The sequence below is a fragment of the Amblyomma maculatum genome, chromosome 1 (assembly GCF_055883805.1).
Source record: "Amblyomma maculatum isolate TAMU_Amacu chromosome 1, ASM5588380v1, whole genome shotgun sequence".
In the NCBI taxonomy this organism is placed as follows: Eukaryota; Metazoa; Arthropoda; class Arachnida; order Ixodida; family Ixodidae; genus Amblyomma; species Amblyomma maculatum.
The window spans coordinates 146,991,002-147,016,243 of NC_139344.1; positions in this window are offsets into that span (position 1 = coordinate 146,991,002).

A 25,242-nucleotide genomic window follows, 5' to 3' on the forward strand; every position below is an offset into this window, starting at 1 on the left:
TTTCCAATTCGTAACGCACATTTTCATCCACTGTTCGTCGCCTGTTTATCATTTTTCTGTTATCACTTCTGTAACCATTGTAGCTATGTACCTATGTCAAATTTCTATTTAGTCCTTTTGTGTAGGCGTTGTGCAGAATATGGACCACGTTTTGTTGTTGTTTTAGTTGTGAATGTAATGCCCCTTCTGTGGTCATTGAGTTTACAAAAACTATAACAAATAAAATTAAGGAAAAAAGCCTTTATAGGCTCCTGAGTGTGCATCCGTGCGTACGTCCATCTGCAGAAAGTGTCACACTCAACCTGTCAATCAAATGACGGCGGGGTTCGATTTAATCTTAACAAAAATATCCTCCATCGGGAATCGAACTCCTACCCTCCGATCACCAGCTGAGCACGTTAACAGACTAAGCCAAGCTTGGCTATTTTTTTTTTAAATGCACTCAAATATACAATATTTCCACAGGAAACCTCAGCCGTATTTAACTAAGGTAACATGACTAAAATTGTTTCAGAGTCTTCAATGATTCAATGTGCTGGAGCCAGTCAGATGCTGGATCCACATGTTTGATAATTTCACAATGTCTTGCAATAGATTCCTTAAAGTGTTTTCTTACTGGACGTGCGTCAAGATCGGACACAAAAGAAATATATCTTAGTTCTCCTTGTCTAGAGCCATGTCAACGCGGTTGCCATGCAGACCACCACCGTTGACGCCATGGCGCATCCAATAAACAACGTGACGTCATGGGAGAAGGCGGCGGCGCGATGGCATCGTGGGGAGAGAGCGATGAAAAAAAAAAAAAAAAAAAAGCTAGAAAGTTCGTGCGAGTCGAATTCGCTTTAGGCGCTTCCGGCTAATGTTAGAATGTCCCGTGGCTACGAGAACGCCGCGCTATAGTGGCCCGCCGCACCGCCAATTCCACACTATAATGAGGACTGCAACGAACGCGCGCCAAGGAAGGCCAAGGCGAAAGCTTTTATAGTTTCATGAGGGTGCGCCCGTGCGTGCGTCCGTCTGCAGAAAGTGTCACATACACGAATAAAGGTTATAAACCTCTAATGTCAGACTTTGTAAAACCATTTGACAAGCGTGCATTCTTCTCCTGGAGACCCATTGACGCGCGTGTGCACAGCGATGACTGCTCTGGGGAGCGAATAAACGACGAGACGGGGCACGGCTTCCCTTTGTAGCCTTTCACTTCGAAGGGGCCACTCAACTCTCTTTGACGACCGACGTTTTAGGCAACACACCCGACAAGGCCAACGGAACTAAACGTTGCCATCAGTACCATCTGCCCCCTCAATCCATGCCAACATCGGCCAGAATGCTATCTGCCTTTAATGATGAATAATTCCTAATAGCCTGGGTCATTAACTGGCAGCCGAAGCATGCTATTCTTGCGGAAGTTTTCTCCCTCCATGAGACAAACAGCGATTCAATGCCTGAAGACGTTTGATGCAGGTGGGGAAAGTTCTTTAGGGAAACCTTCACCTTCCTAGTTCTACAGCTATTATGTGGAACCTGCAAGGCTGGTTATCTGCTCGAGCGATCGAGTGCGCAATTTTTGAGCTCTGGAATCAGGATCACGTATGAGGATAGAACTATTGACACGTTTCCCTCGCAAGTGGTACGGGACAGCGTACCGTAATTTAATCATTGTCACTTTCTCTTTTCTTGGAACGCGACGCTGGCCACAACTAGGCAAGAAAAACAACTCCGCGCGCACGTAAACAAGCGCTCAAATGCTGCGCGGAGCAGACGACGTGGCCGGGCGCTACTCGGAGGTTTTTCCGGTTTGTCCACGGAGGGCGCTGGAGCACATAGTATATAGCGCAGCACCTCCCGACCGAGGTTGTCACCCCTATCGGCCACAGCTGTTCCTATCCTTACGCAGCCAGGTGACAAAACATAGTGCCTTGTTCAACTCTCCCGAATTCGTGGTAACAAGGGGACAGGCAGCATTCACTTATGGAAGAAGTATTATAAACTTTTACATTTTGGTAACACACGATATGTGGTATTTAGAGTATACTCCCTGTGATTTTGGTCGAAACTATGGGTATGCGAGTGAGGACATATCGTTACGCCATCTCTCGGCGGCGCCTGCATGATGCAGTAAGTGGGATATGACCGGCGTTGGACTGCTGATGCGTCATGCTTTTCTAAGCAGTTTAGTTCTACGTTAATATTACATTTATATAATTATTTAGTATACCCTTCGTCCTATGCCTGTTTACTCTTAATGCGGGGTACTAAGCCCCCTCATTGGGCAAGAAAGCATTTCATCGACTTGGACTCAGTGAGTTGCCGAAGCGCGTAGTCCAGCAAGTTGTGCCTGCGACGTCGACGCGCACCGGTCAGCGTTGCATTTGCCGCTACAGAAAGATCTGAAACTCCTACATAACCAGCCAAAAGGAAGCGGCATTGAATATCCATTATGTAAGGTTTCTTTGCGAGAAAAGTGGAGATGAGGAGCGCCTTCGAAGAGTGCATGCCGGAAGAAGCGGCGCCATTAGACTGCTACCTTGACCATGGAGCGTTCAAGTTGGGCAGTGAGAACCATGCGAGGAAATCTTTCAATGCAGCTGTGCAGAGATGTGTTTCATCCGTCGAATTCTCGCGTACTGATTGTGATCATTGCTACTCAGACAGCGGGAGCATGTTAGTTTGCTCTGCACAGTATAGTTTCGTTGACCCTTACCTCAGCAAAGCCCGACCTCTTAAGTTCTTGATCGTGTTTGCTTGCTTTCTCGGTCACTTGAAAATTCTACAGTACTATTCAAGCTACCTGAGACGACTCAACATGCATACCGCGGCGCGTTGAAGCGGAATCTTTTAGTTCGTTTTAGTGGAAGTTTCGTTGTCGGACGTCAGAAGAAATTGGAGACCACCGGCCTTCAGACGAATCCTCCTTGCTCTGGGAAGGTACTGCACCGTGAAGAAGCCAACACATTTTCCATCTCGCCAGCAATAATGTTTCTTAGCTTCACAAGTGGAAATTAAGCGTAAGAACGTAAACGCGTGGGCTGATCCTTCGTCAGCTGCTCACCGAACTGTTTAGCGCAAACTCCATAGACGAAATCTTGCTCGCTGATATTGCTTGCGGCACACATGAGAATGATCACTGACCTGTTCGCTAATTTGCACCTTGATTGACCAAGCATCTCTCAGCTCATTCTTTAAGGTAGAAATGGGAGCTTACACTAGGTTCTGTCGCGTACGTCCGATACTGAGGTACAGCGCATGTGACAGACCGTGGCAACAGCTTAAATAAACTGCAGCAACTCCAGCGACGTCGCAAGATATAAATGTCCGACGCTTGCACTCGCTAACGGTCAAAGCTACAGAGAAAGACGAGACTCTTAAGCTTTACAAATGCATAAAGTCAATCGAATCCTGCCTGCAGAGCAGTAAGCAGTAAGAAGAGTCAAGCTGTACCACTTACTCCTCTAGGTCGACGCCAGCGCTGTTCGCTCCAGTAGTGGACCTCACGCCAAGTACATCTCGCTTTCGTGGATTACGTTGCAACTCGAACACTGACGAGGGGTTACAGACGGTAACTCAAACTTCAGACAACTTAGCTAGGGGGCCTCGATGTAGGCGGGGCGGGTATCGAGGCACCCTATAACTAGGGGTTGGAGTTTCCGGTTTTTTATGTTCTGAGAATTCGGCTGACTTTTTCGGTGTTTATTTGGAAACACAAGTTACGGATTTTTTTTTTCGGTTATTATTTTCTTCTAAATAAATATCGGTCTTTTTCGGTGAGATAAAGGCATCCGTGTACAGTTAACAGTGACGTAGTGTACATTTTGGCTTTTCTTTTTTTGCATGCTGTTTTATGCACTTTTGTTTATTGTGCATTATCTCATATATACAGCTAAAAACCTGGACGAAAATGCTATTGTGATGAAAATTAGCGTTAAGACAAAATGCGTATGTAAAAGATAAAATCACACGTTTGGCAAAAGAGTAACCGAAATATTATTTATTACAATCAAAGTTTTTCATAAACTAAATCACTTAAAAAAACAAACGCACTTCTCGCGGCTTGTGTCTCAGAAGTGTCACGTGGGAAGAAACTGGCGGGCTTTGGTCTCCGCTATTTCATGGATACACCTGCGCTGCAAATTCTCTGATCTGTCCTTCGCCCCTCGCAGTGCCTGCCTTGCCGCAGGCACCCCTTCTCAAACGTTTGACATGTCTATGAGGGTCGGGAAGCACGGCAGCCATGCTTTCCCCATTGGTGAGACCATGAACAATGCCTCAAAATCCTCAACAGCTGTACTTAAACAAACAATCCCGCTGTCTAAAACAGACGCTTGGGCAAGTTGGTAATCCATTGAGGGTAGACAGCGCAAAAAAGACAAGGACGTATGAGCGCTAGTTTGTGTACACTTCATACGTCATCGTCTTTTTTGCGCTGTCTACCCTCAATGTATCGCACTGTCTTACATTATGCCTCTGGATTAAACATTAATGTAATTTTCTCGCGTTATCGAGAGTTCGCGGTGTGCATGAAAAGGTACTGACCTTTTTCGGTTTAAACCGAACTTTTTAAAATGCTTTCGGCGTACTTTTATTGGTGTTTTTCGGTTAAAACTGAAAGTTCCAAACCCTAATTATAACTAAGCGGCTTTGCCGTGCCATAGTAGGGTTGGCGATGCACTGCGCGGGGGTTCAACTGCCAGCGCACTTCCCAACGCTTACAGCATACAGAAGTCCAGTGTCTTCCGAGGACTGGCCCATCTCTTCCTTGATTCCCCTGCCGGGTCTTTCTCCCTGGTCATAAGGGCACCAATGCCGAGGCCGTGAACGCTGCGTGCTAAGCGTGTGCGCCGCCTTCCAGAGGTGGGCAGCAGCGTCTTTGGTGCGTCGGCCCAGCGATGGCCAGCAGCAGCAGGCCCCGAACAGCGAAAGCCGAGGGGAAAGCCGGGACGACACGCAGCGGGGAGCGAGCGCCGCCTCTCGGTTTGTAATTGTAACGGCCGTCCGAGAGGCCGTTTTCTCCACGGGGGTCAGCGGATTATGAGGCGTCGTAAATCTTTTGCCGCTCGGGCCACTCTGCCCTGGCTGGGGGGTGGGCCACAAGCAGAGAGAGCGGCGCCCGTTCTCGGACTGCGCTGGAATGCGCCGTCATCAGCGGCGAGAATAATATACGCGCTCTCCGAGTATTGCCGGGATCACGATCGATAATTTTTACCTGCGGGCCCAACGCGCTGCGTCAAAAGCTGCTTCATTTCTGCTGGGTTCTCTCAACGAAGACAATGCAGGTGGGGAAATGAGGGCCGAGAACGTGAGCTAGCGGAGGCGAAATAACGAGCGGCAGAGAAATTTGTATGCTGGACGGAGACGACAGGCCTGCCGCCGCAGCCTACGTCGCCGCCTTCATTAGCGCATGGGTTTTTCCGCTTGGCAGTGAGTACATTTGTGCGGGCTAGCGTAGAAACCTGATATTCGCTGGAACACGGAAAGTTGTTGTCCAGACACGAACCTGCGCTAAATACAGGAAGGGAAAATAATAAGAAACGCGTTGAAGACAAGCGTATCGCAGTATCTTGAGGACAGAGACGTGATCAGCGTAAACGCGCCGGAATTTGTACATCTTTAACACGTTTAAGGCGGTCATTTCTCAGTCGTATAGCGAATATTACGCAAGCTATTCAATTATCGAACAACTGTGACGCAGGCTAGAGCAAAATCTTGTACTAAACGAAGAAGAGTCCGCTCAAGAAAGAAAAAAAGAAGGCAGTAAAAAAAAAAAAATATATATATATATATAGATTGCCCTCCGTTGGCAGATGTGGCCTGATATCTTTGACACGCATGGAATGATGAACGACGACTGTACTTGTTCCGTTCATGTTAACAAATAAATTACACTTGCACTCTGACTTCCTTATACTCGGAGTGTAGGTGGCCTCTATCTGCCATTACATATGTTGACTCCCGCATTGTCAAACTGCCTCTCATGACCCTCACACGGAACCTAAACAGTGGTAGAAGACTGACTCGGGTGCACAATGTTGATTAACATATACCCGGCGTCTCCCTTGAGTGCAGCACTAGATCGAGCAGTGGGCTGCGTGTACTGTATCTATATAGGAGCGAAGCATGTCCCTAATTCATTTTGTTTCGAAATTTATCGAAACATTCCGGTATAAATAATCCCATTCTTCATCTCTTTATTTTGAGCGAAAGGAGGGAACATGAAAAAGAACCATACTCTCCATAACAAATTGCGTTAATTATTATGTTGAAGTCTTTAACAGACCGTATACTTAGTGACATGGCGCTGCCGCGGTGGTGCGGTGGTTCAGTAGTCCGCACGCTCGGTTGCTGAATCCAAGGACGCGGGATCGAATGCCAGCCTCGGCGCCCGCTTTTCGATGGAGGCGTGAAGCAAGGCTCCCGTGTGCTGTGCGATGTCAGTGAACGTTAAAGAACCCGAGGTGGTCGAAATTTTCGGAGCCCTCCACTACGGCGTCTCTCATAGTCTGAGTGGCTTTGGGACATTAAACCCCATAACCAAACCAAACCGAACTTGATAGCATGAACGAGGCGCAAATTTAACTTTTAAACTTTTCAGTGAAAGTGCCATGTGCTACCTTCGATACTTCCGTAGCTTCCAGAAGTGGAGTATACTGTTCTAGCTGCGTGAGGAAAACGCACGCTGATGGACGTTGCTTCGAACGTGAACTAAGGTAATTTAGGATGATAGTTTTCTCACTTACTCACTCATTCCCTCACTCACTCAGTCACTCTTGCATTCGGGCACTCACTTGTAAGCAGCGCCGAAATTTGAGCAAGAAAATGACAAAAATAATGGTTATCAGCTAATGAAAGGCGCACCAGCTGCACCAGTGTCCCACGACGGCCGAACCGCACTATATGGGGACACGTGAAAGATGGTTTATGGGGTTTAACGTCCCAAAGCAACTCAGGCTATGAGAGACGCCGTAGTGGAGTACTTCGGAAATTTCGACCACCTGGCAACCAAGATGGCGCTAGGCATACCGACGTATTCTTCGACCGACAAGCTTCTCGGCATGGCCAAGCACAACGACGTTGAAGAGTTAATAGAAGCTCATCTGTCTAATCAAAAAGTCCGGCTCAGTCAAACTTCGGCGGGACGTCGCGTTCTTGCCAAGTTGGGCTGGCAAGAGGCAGACCGGAAGGAAACGGGACCGTTACCCAGGTTGTGGGCACATAAAATCGTGAGTAAGCCGCTGCCTCGAAACATGAGGCGGGGTCGTAACGACGGCCGCAGAACGGCTCGCATAGCGGCCTTGACAGATACATTAGAGAAAATAGAAGAAGAGGAACAGGGTGCTACTCTCTTCACAGACGCTTCGTTACCCATGTTTTCATCGAAAGCCACGCTGGCAGTTACGACGCGGAATATGCGCGTTACCTGCGCCTCTAGTGAGACGTCTTTTCCAGAGGTGGCAGAAGAGGCCGCGATAGCGCTTGCACTCGCGCAGCCCAAAGTGGGAAGAATTGTCACCGACTCGCAAAAGGCGTATAACAATTACAGAAAGGGACGGGTGTCTCTTGCGGCACTAAGAATTCTCAAAAGTAAACGCGACTTTCCTGAAAGGAAAGTTGAGTTGATATGGACACCGGCTCACTGTGGGCTGGAGGGCAACGAGCTTGCCCACCAGTTCACCCGAGAGATGGAACACCGGGCAGAGGAAGGTGAGCCACAGTTCATTACTAGTTATAAGGAAATTACGAACTATTACAAGACGTAGAGGCGACGTTACCCCGACCCTCACAAATCGCTTACCAGAGAACAGCAAGCGATCTACAGGCAGATACAGGCAGGATCCTTCCCGCACCCTTACCTTCAACACAAGATGTACCCGGAAAGGCACCAGAAGGAATGTGAGTTCTGCAAGACTGAGATAGGCACGCTCCACCATGTCACTGGAGTATGCAACTTCATCAAGGAAATCCCCCCACCTCTTACCTGCCCCACTACCCCACCACCCCATCCCTCATCCTCCCTTACCGAGCGATGGGAGACCTTGCTAACCAGCCCCGCAGTAGAATACCAGTTCGTCCTGATCTCCAGGGGCCAGGCGGCCAGGAATGCATCCCGTGAAAAGGGAACCGCTCCCATCGACGGCGTCTTAGCAGACGTCGTATTTAGCTCGAGCAAATAAAGTTGTTTCTCTCTCTCTCTCCCCCTGGGGTTCTTTAACGTGCGCTGACATCGCACAGCACACGGGCGCCTTGCTTTTCGCCTCCATGGAAAAGCTGCCGCCGAGGCCGGGGATTGGATCCCGCATCTTTGGGAACAGTAGTCGAGCGCCGTAACCACTGCGCCACCCTGGCGGTGTTGGGACACGTGAAAGAGGGAATGGAAAGATGCAGAGATAGAATTTCAACACATCGGGCCTCCCTAGGTGCTCTGAGGCCGCATAACGCAAGGGCGTCGTTTGCATTTCGCCTCCATCAGAATGCAGACACGTGCACGGAGAGCCGTAACTACTAAGCCCCAGCGGCGGCACTATGAGAGTCCACACCTCCTGAGAGGCCATGTGCCATGCCTCCGGCACAATGATGGAAGACGCAGATGCGATAGCTGTAGGGATGCGTTGCAGAGGAGGTATAAACAACGGTCTTAAAAGTCTACAGCTGCCACGCCTTCCCCTATTTATGTGGGGCGATATGATAGATGGCTTTACGTTACATTTTGGTGACACACTGCAAGAAAAGATGGCATGAAAGCACATATAGGCACTAGATAATATGTCTCAGGACATCAGTCATGCATCGTATCCACTCATATACAACCATTCATACTAGCAGCGACTTATTTTGTATCTCTTATAGGTGTATCGGGTATTGTTATAATTATCTTCAATACCTAATGTATACATACGGCACCTGTAAAAGAGTATGTGCGTAGTTTAAAATTAAGATATTCGCATCAATAGCTCTTCTGAAACAAGCGGCACAACACGTAGCTTAATGCCAATAAAAACTAATTAAATGTGGTTTTTAACCAATATTTAATAGAGGCGTACTTTTTTTTTTCTTTACGAAAGTTGGTTTCGATATCGAGACTATGCATTAGCTACAATTATTATTAAAGTAGTTTTCTAATCTGTCTATAGGCGTTTTGTGTATGCAATTCATGCTGAATACGCCGGTTCTCGTCCTCTTCCACATTTTCTTTGTCGTATTTAGTTCACCCACGGACTCAGACCTTATACATATAAAGGCAAGATCTCAAGCGCCAAGTGGCTATACATACACGCGCGCGCGCGCGCGCGCGCGCGTGTGTGTGTGTGTGTGTGTGTGTGTGTGTGTGTGTGTGTGTGTGTGTGTGTGTGTGTGTGTGTGTGTGTGTGTGTGTGTGTGTGTGTGTGTGTGTGTGTGTGTGTGTGTGTGTGTGTGTGTGTGTGTGTGTGTGTGTGTGTGTGTGTGTGTGTGTGTGTGTGTGTGTGTGTGTGTGTGTGTGTGTGTGTGTGTGTGTGTGTTCTTTATGTGTAAAATCGGATATTAAATTAGGCAATAAAGGAAGAAAAAGGGGTGGCGCAGTGGCTACGGCGCAGTGGCGCTTAAGGCTCTCGACTACTGTTCCCAAGGATGCAGTATCGAATCCCGGCCTCGGCGGTAGCTTTCCGATGAGGGCGAAATGCATGGCGCCCGTGTGGTGTGCGATGTCAGTGCACGTTAATGAACCCCAGGTGGTCGAAATTTCCGGAGTCCTCAACTACGGCGTCTCTCTTAGCCTTAGTCGATCTGGCATGTTAAACCCCCAAAACCAAACCAAACCACACTGACATAGGCCTCTTCAATCAAAACGTAAATACTTTTGGCTACGCACATTTGCTACCCTGTTTCCAAACGATGGCTTTAAGACTGCCGTTCAGCCAAAAACTCGGCGTTGTCCTGTCGGCGTCCGACGTAGGGTCGCAAAAATCAAGCTAGGTCAACAGGTTTATGGGTCAGAGGCACATGACCTTGCACAGGAATTTCAAACACCCGACAACGCTTGAGTAAACGTGACGTCACACGTGAAACTTATTTTATTAAAAAGCTTATTCAAAATAGCCGCATGATTCAAAAAAATGAATTTTATAAAGAAAAACAAGTTAAGTATTTTCGTATTCAGATAGGATTCGACTCTAAATGAGGTCATTCAAGGCAAATCAGGCAATAAAGAAGAAAAAAAAAATAGTGCATTGAGTGGCCTAGTGCTCGCAAGCCAAAGATTTTTGGTTTGAATCCCGTTTTAAGCCACGCAAGGCCCGTTTGTACGGCTTGGGAAAAACGCAGATTTATATTTATGTCGTCTGGTCCTTCACGTAGAGTGGCGTCTTATGAATGTATGCTAAGGAATATATAGAAACAAAACATAATTACGACGAAAAAAAATGATAAAATTTGTGAGACTCACATAAAAATTCACAGAAATATTAAGTGTAATGCATCAGCATATCGCAGAATACAGAATCTAGAAAATACCTTTTTATAATTTGTAAGATGCCAATATGAAAAGGCACGAAACTTACAACGTTAAGCTATCCAATCAATAATCATAATCAATCAATCAATCAATCAATCAATCAATCAATCAATCAATCAATCTTTATTTTATGTGCGCAGGAACAACCATGTGGTCTTCGTGCTGCAGCACAAATAAAAAAAAAGAAACAAAAATGAAAATGCACAAACATGTTTACACACACAGAGAACACAAAAGAAGAAATAAATAATACATGAAATGATACTGAGACGAAAAGAATTACGGAAAGTAAGCAATCAATGAGTAGCATCACTTATATACACAGTGAGAGAATTTTTGAGCACATCAGGAAAGAAGAAAAAAAAAAAGAATGGTAGATAGAGAAAAAAAAACAACAACAAATAACTGACATTGATTTTAGTAATATAGAAATATATATAAAATAAACAACTATTCTAGGCGCAACAAGTGCATGGTACTTAAAACACAGGCTAGAAATCCCGAATAATACAATAAAGAAATTGAATTGAGCATGGAACAGTAAGATTCGAATATAAAGTTTAAAGTTGAAACATAAGTAAGAAACGGATAAAAAGCAGTTCAAGATTCAGGCAGCATTGAACAGGAGAAAAAGCAAAAAAGTCAAGTAAATACAATATTAAGGCTAGAAAGTGGGAGTTATATGTGATAAAGTACTATTTAGAATACAACGCTACGAACACCCAAAGTATATGAACAGAGCGAGTTTTGGAAGATGTCAAGGTGAGGACAAAAAGAGTTAAATAACCACTGCATCCTGTCCAGAGTGGAGTGGGAATGAAGAGGAGAAACTTGAAATGGTCTGAATTCCCTCATGCTCTTTCGCGGAACGCGCAGTAGGATGTACTCTAAGAGCTGAGGGCACATAATGTGGCCATGAAGGAGTTTGTACAGAAAAATGCTATCAAGTCTGATACGTCGGCAGTGAAGAGAAGGAAGATTCAGTTGGGCGCTCCTGGTGGAGCGAGAGGGGGAAGTTGCGCAAGGAAAGCGATAATGAAATATCCGTAAAAATATTTTTTTGTACTCTGTCAACCTTGTCCAAGCTCGATTTGCAAACAACCGACGCGTACTCCAAGAGCGGCAAGCATATGGACAGCTACAGTTTTAGGAACGGAAGTGGAGTATGGAACTCTCTCGAAAGTCTGCAAACGAATCCGAGTGTGCGCATAGCCCGCTGGGCAATGCGTTTAGTGTGAGAGGAAAAGCTGGGGGGGAGGGGGGGGGGGGGGTTGCGGTCAAAAAGTACACCAAGGTCATTAATTTCATCAACCCTGTACAACAGCACAGAATTCACAGAATAATGATAGAGAAAGCTGTGTGTTTTACGAGTAAAGGATACAACCCTAGTTTTGGAAGAATTGAGGGTAAGTCGATTCTTCGCACACCAATCAGAAAAAGCAGATATTTCCGATTGCAACAACAAGCAATCTTGAAAAGACTGTATTACCTTGAATATTTTTATATCATCAGCATAAAGACGAGGAGTTCTTTATCGCCGAGGAAACATCATTAATAAAAACGGAGAAGAGAAGCGGGCCTAGTACTGAACCTTGAGGAACTCCACTCGTTGCAGGGTAAACGAAAGAAGTCTATCCATTGACACTGACAAAGCAGAAGAGATCAAGGAGATAGTTGCGTAGGAGGGCTACGAGTGAGACTTCAACGCCAGAGAGTCGAAGTTTTTCAAGAAGTAGTGAGTGAGTAACAACGTCGAAAGCTTTGCTCATATCACAGTACACAGTGTCAACCTGACCCCTCTGAAGGACTGCTGCAGAGGCATACGTCATAAACGTGACTAGGTTGGTAGAAGTAGAGTGACCCGACATGAAGCTATGTTGATTCGGTACTATGATATGTTTGAGATGGAAGGAAAGTGCGTTGTGCAAAACTAATTCGAAAAGCTTAGAGGTTGCACATAGAAGAGAAACCGGACGATAATTGGAAACATCAGATTTGTTTCCAGACTTGAAGACAGGAAACACGCGTGTCATTTTCCACACGCGAGGAATGGCAGCATTTTTTAAATAGTTATTAAATATGTCAGTCAGTACTGGTACAAAGATATAACTGAAGGCTTTTATTATGGCGGCTGGAATGCCATCAGGTCCAGGAGGCAAAGATGGTCTCAGACGCTTAAGACTCTCAGTTATCAACTCGTCGTCAAAGAGAATGGAATTAGGTAGTGCACCAGATGGGAGGCAAACGGAATCACAATGTGGATGTTTGTAAACGGAGGAAAAATGTTGGGCAAAACTGTCGGCAACATCCCGAATTTCCGAACCCTGAGAGTCAACTAAGCTGATACTTAAATCTGATTTAATGGGACGCTTGCGAACGTAACGTCAGAACTGACTAGGACGATTTGAGGCACTCCTCTCTCTAAAGACTAAAGATAGGAGTCGTAGTCCCGCTTGTATAAGCGTTTGCAAAGAGAACGCACACGGCGAAACTCATCTGCCCAATTGTGAAACCCAGGGTGTTTCGCTTTACGATGGGCCCGTTCCCTGAGTTTTAACGCCGTTATTAGTTCCCTTGAAAACCAGGAAGGGAACTTCCTACGCGTAGGAGTATGCAAAGGTATGTACCGACGCATACCATCAAGAACTATTTCTGTAAAGCGACTGACTTGTCCATCTGAATCATTAATGTCATTTAAAAGGAACCAATCGACGGAAGAGAAGAAATTGAAAAGACCGACATAATCACCACGTGCATACGCGAAACGGGGCGAATTCCTCACCCGATCTGAATTAGTAGAAGGTGTGGCAGAGACAGCAGTAGTAACTAGAAGCGGAGGGTGAAATTTGTCACAGCGAGTCAGCGGTATGTCTGAACTCGAGACTCGAACACTTTCAAAATTCGATAGACAGATGTCAAGAATATTACCACAGCAGTTTTCAATGAAATTGTGTTGCTGCAAAGAGTTAAAGGCTATAAAATCAAGTAGAGCGTTACACTTACTTAATATGTAATGATTGTTGTGAGAAGAAATAAATGAGTTCCAGTTGATACCAGGAGTATTAAAGCCGCCTAAAATAAGAAGTTTGTGTTTGCTATGATGGGTTATAACATGTTCGATTGAGAGCAGAACATCATCATAGGCTGGAGGAGGAAGATTCGGAGGAATGTAGAAAGCGGCAAGTAAAAGTTTTTCATGTCGATTTAAAGTGAGCTCGAGCCACACACATTCTTCAACAGTTTCCAGATCGGAACCTCGAACACACTTACTTCACAAAACTGTAAATAGCAATGAGCACTCTCACCTCCACCTCCATAAAATAATAATAATAATAATAATAATAATAATAATAATAATAATAATAATAATAATAATAATAATAATAATAATAATAATAATAATAATAATAATAATAATAATAATAATAATAATAATAATGACTATGATGATGATGATGATGATGATGATGATGATATTAATAATAATCGATACCGTTGATCGCTTAAGGCAGCCCCATAGTGCATTACTTGGATCAGTTCCTGGCCCTTGGAGACACCTCTATCCGCTACACTCCTGTTGGCACGGAATCGTCCTCAACATGGCTCATACTTTTGAAGTGGCTCTGAAAGCAGCGGGTTCACTCGGCGACGGCAAAAACAAGCGTTACAGACAGGCGCCTGTCGATAATCCGGGCGGGGAGGAGTACCTGGTCATCACTGTCCGAACTCGTCAGACACATGAACGTCATTTTTTTTTTTTTTTTCACACAAAATTGTGGCATGCATCTACAAGTATAAAGTCGATGCTGCGGAATCACGAGAACACCACCGTTCCTGAGCAGGGCCGTTGCAAAACGAGGTCCTCCACATCGGACGCCGTGCTCGCCTAGATCGCCGAGCGTTGACATATTTAAAAGAAAACTTAAAAAAAAAATATTCCCTCATAGGCTCATATACAAACCGGAGACGAATCTGAAGCGCAGTTCTTTTACAGCATACTGGATGGTGTTACATGCTCAAAAGCACCCCGCATGATGTATTATTGGCCATTTCGGGCAGCTGTTGAATTTGAACATTTATATTGGTTATTGGTGGGGTAATAAAATAGTTATACATGCATGTGTAGGACGCTTGCGCCAAATAGGGCTGAGCATTCAGAAATAAAACAGCGTGTTTCGGGCTGATTGCATACTAGTGTAATGTTGCGGGCGGTTGTCGAGACCAGATCAGCTTTCCTATGCCTAAGAGATGTGTAGATGAGCTTTTTCAATGTTGCCCTAAACGTTAAACTTTCAGTGAAGACGTTGCGAAGCGTGTTGAAAAATAGTAATTTCAGTTGTTTTGTTCAAATAAGCTTCATTGCGATGCCTCGCATTTTAGCTTAAACAAAAGCCAGAGACATTTCAAGACTTTCCCTTGCCTATGCGCTCGATGTTAACGCTCTCGGCAGCAGCAACTCGACCTAAAGAGTAGTGACATCAAAATTTTGGATGCATGTTTTTAGTCCGTGTAAAAGTGCACAGTATATACGGCAGGGTACAAGAGAAACGGCGCGGAAATCACTTATGCATACGCCACCTAAATAATTTCCAACTGATTTTTTCTGAGTTTCGGTCTGGGGGTCTCAACCGCCAAGCGTTGCCTGTAACATCACGTCATACACGAGTTGTATTGACACTCCAATATAATCTCTGCTCACTTGCTTTTTGTGGTTCTAGCTCTTGAGGAGGCATGCTGGTGCAAATCACAGTAAAAAAAACTGTGATTGAACTGCAGATGTTATATGCTTGACATTACGTAAATACATCTGGGATGTCTCAGTAGTCGTATTGTAGTCAAAACCGAAACCAAAACTTTATGAGAAAAAAAAATATTGAATTATGAATTATTTACCGCTTTTTCGAGCAATTCACGCCACCGTTCATGTCTTATAATGTGCTACACGTCATTCCTAAGAACACACAACTATCTACTCGATTACATATACAAATCAGGCACTGGTCAGGGCGATGGTATACTGCGATGAGCAGCGATTCCGAATTTCCGCCATTAGGCAAGACTGCAGTGACGTCGTTTCATGGCATAGATTTTCTTCAATTTCTACATGGTGGCGTCCGTGGATGGTGAGTGCAGTGACCAGCACTGGGTAAATGACCAATTGATTCGGCGCTAGACCCAGCTAAGCAACGTTATTTTTTACTGCCGTGGCGCTACACAAATGCATAGTTAATTGTTGGTAAGCGATATTTCAACCACCAAATTCCAGCAGCAGTTGTCAGCCGAAGAAGCGCAGGAAATTTTCTGTTGGCACAAAACATTTCTTTGCGGTTTTTGACCATGAACCTGTTGTGACAACGGAAATTTATATATTAACGTCAAAATTCTGTTAAACTACAAGAGAAAAGTAGTACAGGCCTACAGACTACAGAAAACTGTGACGTACGTTACAACAGAACCACAGAATGTTTTGTCGTATTTTTGATACTGATCTGCGTTTTTTTTGTTGTTGTTGTTGTTGTCGTTGTTTTTTCTCTCTCTCGTTTTTTTCTAATGTAATTCAGGGAATTTCGACCTGGAAATGTGGAGCTTGCCCATTCTGTATAGTATATATGTAGAGGAACAGGCGTGTATAATGGAAAATGGCAAAGTGCAAAATAGTTCGCAAGCGTCTTTACAGCACTATACTTTTAGGTTGCGTAGGGTTATAGCAGGGCTATACATACGCTTTCCGCACTTATTCGCGGCCGACTGTTCGAACCGCCAACCCCACCCCGTAATAGCGGGCGCTTCTCTGCTACGAGGGAATGTGCAATAATTGCTAAGAAACGTTAATTGTAGCATTGTTACAAAACATGACTGCTTCAACGTTTTCTTCCATTAAAACTCATTGTTCATGAGCAGTGATCGCAGGAACTTGTAGGAATGGCAGCAAAATCGCCCCTTTTGTATATCCGAGCTGATAAAGCCGCTGCTCTCCAGTTTACGAAACTAAATTATTTGGCGATCGTTGCCAGACAGACAGACGGACGCTTGCAGCGCGTTGTCCAAGAGTAACCCCCTTTAAGGTTCTGTGGTGTAATATATGGTATACAGCCAGAATTACTTCAGTGAGAACTAACAGAGGGAAATGAAAGAGTATATCTCAGCGCGTATCACTAACACACGCGAGCACAGTGGGAACCTGGATGACGTCACAGTCTTTACTGCAGAATTATGCAAGCAAACACACCAAAGATTCACATGTTCAACAGAGAAATGCATTAGCATTGCATGACAAGCATATAACTGATATGCGTAACCTCGGCAATATTCCCAGCAATAAAAATGTCTATGACTTCGAAGTAGGGTTTTCAATTTTCTAACGATGGCCTTTCTTCTTTAAAGACGTAATAACAAAAATGATCATGGTAATGGACATGATGTTTTATACAGATACCCGCAAGCAACTGCATTATTGCCATAACTGCCGGTATGAAACGGGTTTACGTGTTTCCGGTGTCCTAACTTGCAAGTGAAATGAAACACGAATTGCCATTTCCTGGTGGTATTGACCACAGCCCTGACATCACTTTCTTTGCAACACTGCAGGAAGCGTCCCGAACTTAGGTTCCCATACAAAAGTCATGCATAAGCGATGAAACTTTCCTTACGGTGTTTCTTGTGCAGGCATATCCTTGGAAATGTACGGGCCATCATCAGCGGGTAGTTCAGTATTGAGTTGCGCTTATAATGTTCTCGTAAATGAGTGCTTTCCTCATGCACAGGTAGCGCTGGAGGATTCTCTTCCCATATAGGCGAATTAACGTCATATAGTTGCTTCCTGTGACCAGCAAATTCTTTTTCCAGCCGCTCTAGGCACGGCACATTCAAGGTTTGGTGCGGTTTGAGCAACAAAACCGGGGTTGTCAAGCTCGGTTAGCTTCAACTATGATTAGCGGGAAAGCTATGGTTAATTCTCCCGAGTGATTAACGGCAATCACGATTCATGAAAATCGTGGTTACCGTAGCCGACTTACCATTAGAGTGGTTCACGAACAGAGCCGCTGAACTGATAGGTGATTCGGACCGTTACGCCACTATTGTCTCGTTCTTTATTGCATGAAAATCAATCACGCTGGCGCGCCAATGACAGCACCCATTCTTATGACATACATCTCCCTACACCCGCACATCAAAATTGCGGGAGACACAGGGGCGAATGCATGAACTGCGTGAATCCGAATAAGCAGGCAACCATTATTTCATTCCCCATGGTCAGTGCTGACCGCAACATTCCTTATCTATCGTTTCGAAAATTTCGTCGTGAGTCACGTGAGGGTTAGTAAGAATCATTAACATGTTCTCTAAAACTTAACATGAAGAAAAATAAAATGTCGCTCGCACTAGACGAACGCCGGAACTTATGTATGCTGCGCACGCACCAAATCCCACCGATTTCACCGACTAGCACCATGTTAAGGCGCTGACTGAATGAATTGTTGACGCTCACGCCACGCTGATCAAAAATTAGTAAGTTGTACTTGTCGCCTGTTAATGAGACTAAAATTCTCGCTCTTGTAATATTTTTGTTAAGTGTAATTTTCTTTCATTTGTACAGCAAATTTATTCTTTATTATTTTGATCACTTCACTGAGTTTCTTAAAAGTGCAATTAAAAGTCGCGATTTTAATAGATTTAAGCGTAGTTCATCGTCAAAATTTTATTTACATTTCTTTAAGTTAAACTCTTCATCGCACCAACACGTCGGGACTGTTCAGATATGCCACCTTTGTGCTCGATGTCAAGCGTATTATAATGGTTTCGCGAATAATATTGTATACGTTACAAGTGCTGAAGATCTGTTTCCCTGTGAGCTGTGTTACGTCAGAGCACACACTGACAGAGCGCGGAGATCGCTTTTTTTCGGGTCTCAGTCATTACTTGAGCACAAAAAAACGCCGTTAAGAAGGATTTTTACCCTTTGCACACAACGACGTGTAAAGCTGACCATACACAGCTTTCTCTCTCTCTCTCTATCTCGCTTTCTCTCTCTATTACCCTCTCCACCTGTGCCTGAATCACTACAGACATCCACTGGATCAAGAACCGCGACCCACGTTCAAGGGCATGCTCTTGCGCAGCACACGCACCATACGCAGTTGTGCCTTCCTATTAGAGCGGACACCATACCATACACGGTCACTGCGGAAGAAAAAATTGGCCGTATCCAGTAGGCAAGCACATTAGATGACAGTACATCAGAAAAGTAAATCCTGTTTGTCGAGCGTTTTGGTAATGCTGCATTTTTGTCGACCGACGTCAACCAGTTAGTGTTCACAGAGCAAATCAAAATGCCAGGCTACGGTCGTTACGCGCACGACGCAGTGGTGGGTCCTAATCGTTGAAAGTGCCGTTGGTATCTAGTAGAGGATTTTGCGATATACGTGCGGAGGATTTTATCCGATGACATAAAGAGAATACTTCTTTTACGCTGTTTAACAGGCGCATATGCAGAAATCACCTGGGCCCGCTTGCACAAAACAATCTTAAGAGTGTCTTAGCTAAGTCCAGACTTAACTGGAGTCTAAAGAATAGGCCACTAGCATGGCCGCTTAAGACTGAAGTCAAGACTGGGCTTCAGTCCTGACTTGAATAAGTCGCTTGTATGATTACGACTCAGACACAAGGACGCCAGGTGTCTAAGTAGAGAAATTAGGGAAATACAGGGATGCGCTGGCACTGTCCCTGCTGTAAGATGTACACATTCCGTCAATTTTGCGTTGTGTAAAATCCGGGCCTTTGCTTTTTGCGGCTTAAGATTGTGTTACGAGGAAAAATGCCCCAAGTGGCTGCTGAGGCCGTTCTGGGAAGCCACTCTGGTGAACATGAACCCGAAGCGTTTGACGTTCGGAACACAATCCATCTTAAATTAGCTTGTTCTTTCTAAAGACACCATTTAAGTCTGGACTTATCTCGGACTTTATCGTGCAAGCCGGCCCTGCTTTTGTTCATTCTAAATAGGGAGTGAACAGTACATATCAGGCGCCCCTCACCACCTCAAGTCTGTTAAAAAGTATGGCGGATGATTTAGCTAAGTTGGATAAATGAGATGCGCTACCGCTTGGCGTTTTACTTCGCTTTCGGTTCAAGGATAGGGCTCCAAGGTCCAGGGGCAGGCAAATATCGGCAAAATTGGTAACTGGAGACATACTATAGACATACGACACTATACATAAAAAGTGGCGTGTTCTGGATTCACTGCGCACCGATGGAAGATGGTGAAGTGACTACACGCAATGCACAGAGCGATGGAGTGGCAGCCAACCATGCGAGGGGTGATTGGTTGGTCGATAGCGTCGGGATGCTTATTGTCGGTAATTCTAACATGAGCAGATGCACGCGAGAAAGCAGGTTGCCGAAGAATTCCTCAGAACGCAACCTAGTGATGGCAGAGAGGTTGAACGATATCCTCAACGGTGACAGCGCACAAGTCGCAGAGAAGTTACCTCAAGGGGCTCGCAATATCAGGGCGATAGCAAAGCAGGTTCAAATTGTGGTGTGCACAGTGCCGGAAGTGCTAGAACAGAACAGGAAGGTTGAACAGGGCGTGGTGAGGGTTAATAAGAGATAAGGAATTTAAGCTCGCAGAAAAGCTTCGAAGTAGTAGAAATTAACAGGGAAGTATGTACAGCGGGCTTTGGCAAAGGGTTTCGACGAGATGGCATCCATCACAATGAAAGGGTGGGAGCAGAAATCGGCTAGCGCCTGGCGGGCGCGCAGTAGCTTTTTTAGGGGTCCGCGAGGGCTCCCAGCACAAGAGTAGTCCACAGGGAAGCAGAAAAAAGCGTAAAAATGGAAGATGTGCCCAATAAGATGCCAAAGAGGAGGTACAGAAAGAAAACTACAAAAAAAATTAACACCAGAATCAGTTGCATTAACATATAAGGGGGTAGAAAGAGAACGAATAGGTTAGAAATAGAACAACAATGAAAGGACGACGAAATAGGTGTGCATTCTCCATGTGAGACACATCTCAGGGACCTAGAAGATCCCACTGTATATTGATGTCTGCGTCTGGGAAGGGTGCAACAGAACGAAACAACGCAGAAGAAGGGGGGAAGTGTAGTTATGTTGATACACCAAGGAACAAATTGGCAACGAATAAAACCATCCTGCAAAGAACATATTTGGGTGTCAGGAACGATTTCCTGTAAACGTTATGGCTAGGGTAGTTTATTTAGGTACGGGGAGAAATGCAGGCAGGAAAAGAAGGATCTCGTTAAGCATATAAACTAGTTTGTAGGCGATGCCGATATTATATTATTGGGAAACATCAACGGACACATCGAGGATCTGCATGGATACACTAACTGCAACGGGAAATTAATTCTAGACTTCTGTTAGCGGCGCAACCTAGTCATTGTAGACAGGGAGTCTAAATGTGAGCGACAAATCACACATAGGCAGATGACCATTGACTATTGCGTAATGTCGCTGGGAATTTATAGCAAGCTCGCAAAGATGGAAGTGGACGAAGAGGGAAAGTACAGTCTGGGAAGTGGTCATAAACACATTAGCCTACAGCTGGAGACCCTCTTCAAGAGAGAAATGCAGGAAAAGCGAAAGAAAAGAAACCACACAATTAAACGACGAACAAATAGCGCTGATAGCAGCTCGTATATAGGAAGCAGTATAGAAACGCCCCGGGGTAAAGTGGGATTATAAGAAGGCAGAACTACTCATAAGTACTAAAATTAAAGAAGTAAAAGTAGCAAAGCGCTGGTATTGAAATAGGAAGCCGCGCAACAGTGGAATAAGGAAATTAGGAAGGCCGTCGAACAATGACGGGTAGCTTTAAAAGAACACCGATAGACAAAGACACAGATATATAAATCAGAAGGAAATAGACCAGAAATGGGAATTGTATCAACGTCAAAAAAAAAAAAAGAAAAAAGAAAAAGAAAAACTGGTTGTGCAGGCCTCTCTCCAGAGCAAAATAAAGTAGTCCACGGATCGCTGCATGGTTGAAATTCGCGATGCAACTAAAAGCGGATCAAGAAAATTCTGTAACCATATAAGCTGATTAAGCTAAAAGGATCAGAGAAATAAGGAACGGATCTAGATACCGAGGGAAAATGTTTAGATGGAGACGACAGTGTAATATGCATTACGTCCGTTATAGTTGAGTCGATTTGGAGTGACGAAGGATAATCTCCTAGCTCGCATGAAGAAGAAATGCAGGACAACAAGATATAAAGCGGCTTAGAGCTTACCAATCTGAACAGGAAAAAGGTGGAAGCAAATATTCCTAATAATTCACATGCACAGGGATTGACGAAATTCCAATCAAGCTGATTAATGACTTGGTCTAAGAAGCAAGAAGGGTTGTTAAAAGCTCTGGAAAGCGTCATAACGAATAAGCAAATTCCGTACAACTGGCGGCAGAGTAAAATGAGTTTGATTTATATAGGGAAAGGAGATAGGCTACGAATTAAATCCTACAGGCCGATTACGATAACATCTGTTATATATCGGCTGGGAATGCCAGCGGGGAAATTTAAAACGCAATTATATAAAGGCATCAGAAACTCGGAGAACTTGAGAACGGCCGGTTTAGATAGAAATGGTAGGCGATTAGATATAGCCTATTCAAGTTTACCCACTGCCTAGAAATAGCTAGGGCGGAGAACAAACCTTTGTATTTAGCCTTCCTAGACATAAACGGTGCATACGACAACGGAAACGGGGAACTGAAAAATATTAAAAGATGAAGGTATTGCTCATGAGGTAACAGATTTCCTTAAGTAAATATACCGGGATAATAAAGTAGAAATTACATGGGAAGGGAAAATAAGTATGGAAACTGTCGTGATAGTCAAATGATTAAGACAAGATTGTCCTCTATTACCACTACTGTTCATGCCTTATACGGCAAATATATGGAAAGAAGGCTACAAGAGAGTAATCTGGGTTTTAACTTGTATAGATTTGGCGGAAAAGTCGTAGAGCAGCGACTCCGGGTTTAATGTATGCGGACGATATTGTACCCTTAGCAGATATTCAGGAAAACTTCCAACTGTTAATTCTTATGGAGACGAAGGACTTCAGTTTTAGCGTAGTTAAGTCGGGTCTGATGATTTTAATGGTTCGACCGATCAGGCGCTTAAAATGCAAGGCCATCAAATATCCAGAGTGACAGAATATAAATATATCGGTGTATGCATGGTAAACGAAGGACTGGCATACATGAAAGAGTACGAACAGTATGCTATTACAAAACAGCGAAGAGATACCGGGGTAATGAAACATAAAGTATTGTAGGAATACAGCTGGTATGAGGTGCTGAGGGGTATATGGAAAATAATTATGGTGCGGCTTACTTTCGGGAGTGCGGTTTTGGGCCTAAAGGCAGAGGTACAGTTGAGATTAGAAACAAATCAGAGAACTGTTGGACGATTAACCCAGGGCCCCACGGCAAAACCACAAACGAAGCGGTACAGGGGGATATGGGATAGGCATATTTCGAAGCGCAAAAAGCTCGGAGTAAATCACTATACGAGGAACGAATGAAGAAAATACACAGTAACATTGTGGGCAGCTAGAGTACTTAAATACCTGCACCTAAAAAGTGTTGACTTGAAATGGAGGAAAAGAACTAGGAATCTAACGAGTACCTATACAGGGCACAAGGTCGGAGAAGTGAAGAGCGTTAAACAGCAGGTAATAGACAGAGAAGGTACAAATTGGATAAATTGTATGAGAAAGAAGCAGAGGTAGCAATATATCGAAACTGGAAAAGGCAGATCAGGAAGGAATATTTCTTTGATAACTCAATAGACAGTGCTTTACTTTTTGAAGCTAGATCTGGGTGCCTTAAAACACACAGCTATACAAAAAGAAATGTAGCCAAGAAGATGACACATGCGCAATGTGTGTGGCAAATTTGTAGAAACAACTGAACATCTTGCACTTGAATGTTATGGTTTCCATCCGGATCTCGATGCAGGCGCAATCAGTCTCTCTCAGGTCTTAGGGTTTAGAGACACCAGGGGTCGGGCGAATGAATCTGCGGTGCAAGTTATCAAAAAGCGATTATAAGATTTGTGGCTGAAAAGCATAAAAATGTGGTAAGTGTAGAAAAAAAATTTAATACCTAAATTGATGAAATAGCATTCAAATAGAGTGGAAAAAAGCCGAACATGGTGTAAATTTTCGTCGCCCCGTTTCAAAGTAGACGCTTTTATATATTCCATCCATCTCTCCATCCCTCCATCCGCTCGTGCGTCCGTCCGTCCGTCCATCCATCCATTAATCCGTCCGACCGTCCATCCGTCCGTCCGTCCGTCCGTCCGTCCGTCCGTCCGTCCGTCCGTCCGTCCGTTCGTCCATCCATCCATCCATCCATCCATCCATCCATCCATCCATCCATCCATCCATCCATCCATCCATCCATCCATCCATCCATCCATCCATCCATCCATCCATCCATCCATCCATCCATCCATCCATCCATCCATCCATCCGTCCGTCCGTCCATCCATCCATCCATCCATCCATCCATCCATCCATCTATACAACCGTCCGTCCGTCCGTCCGTCCGTCCATCCATCCATCCATCCATCCATCCACCCATCCATCCATCTATCCAACCGTCCGTCCGTCCGTCCGTCCGTCCATCCATCCATCCATCCATCCATCCATCCATCCATCCATCCATCCATCCATCCATCCATCCATCCATCCATCCATCCATCCATCCATCCATCCATCCAGATAGCTAGAAAAATGCTTCACCAGCAGCTGCACAACAGCAGGAAAAAAGGACGTCATCAAGCGGCCGTACGACGCACGCAGCGAGCCGGGTACCCACGATGCATCAAATAGAAGCTTCCAGACCCACCCTCAGCAGAGGCCACAATCCCTTCACACAGCCTTAGACATGTCGTCCGTCCATGTATATATGTATGCTCACCACTGAGAGATCTCCACGTGGCGCCAGTGTATCCGTCTTTGCCATAAAAAAAAAAAAGTGGCGCAACCGTTTGTCGTAAAGCGTTCAGGATGGTTTCATGTGGTTTCTTTATGCGTATAAAGTTACTCCGGCGCTTTCGGTGTGCACGCGAGCGCTGATCGAAGACGGATACGTAAAGTTGGCGACGCCACGCCAGGCCCCCTACAGTGAAACCGATTCCGCCACGACGAGACGGTTGCAGCTGGACTGCGACATGCGCAGAAGGCGAGAATCAACGAATGGAGTGTGCGCGTGCGGCCTACCCCGACGTAGCCCCTCGCGACCTGCGCAAAATGCAGCTGGCTGCATTCGGCGCCGGGCGCCGTCGGACCACACCGAAAGTCGCCGCACGCGCCGGCGCCAAGCGCCGTTGGATTGTAGCAAGTCGCGTTTTGGACGACGTGACGTCTCCGTGCCGAGCGCTCGTGCGCGCGAAGTTGGAGTACAACCGCGCCTTAACAACACACGGACGCTGGTCAAGTTAGAGAGTGGCACGCATTAGGTATTCCTTCTGCTTTAATATGACTAGCAATAAGGTACACCTCACTATACTAAAACCACCGAAAATTATCCTTAATAATGCAGTGAAACTGCACTGTGATTGCAAGCCGATTAGATGAAATGAAACTATTTTTTTTAAACTTGTGTTTCAGTACTGGCTCTCTCGGAAGATGCCCTGCCAAGGGAGAGATCATTGACGGAATATGTCGCCCATAAAAACTGGAGCATAATGTATTTTTCTTCTAAAGGTGTGATGTTTTACTTAAGT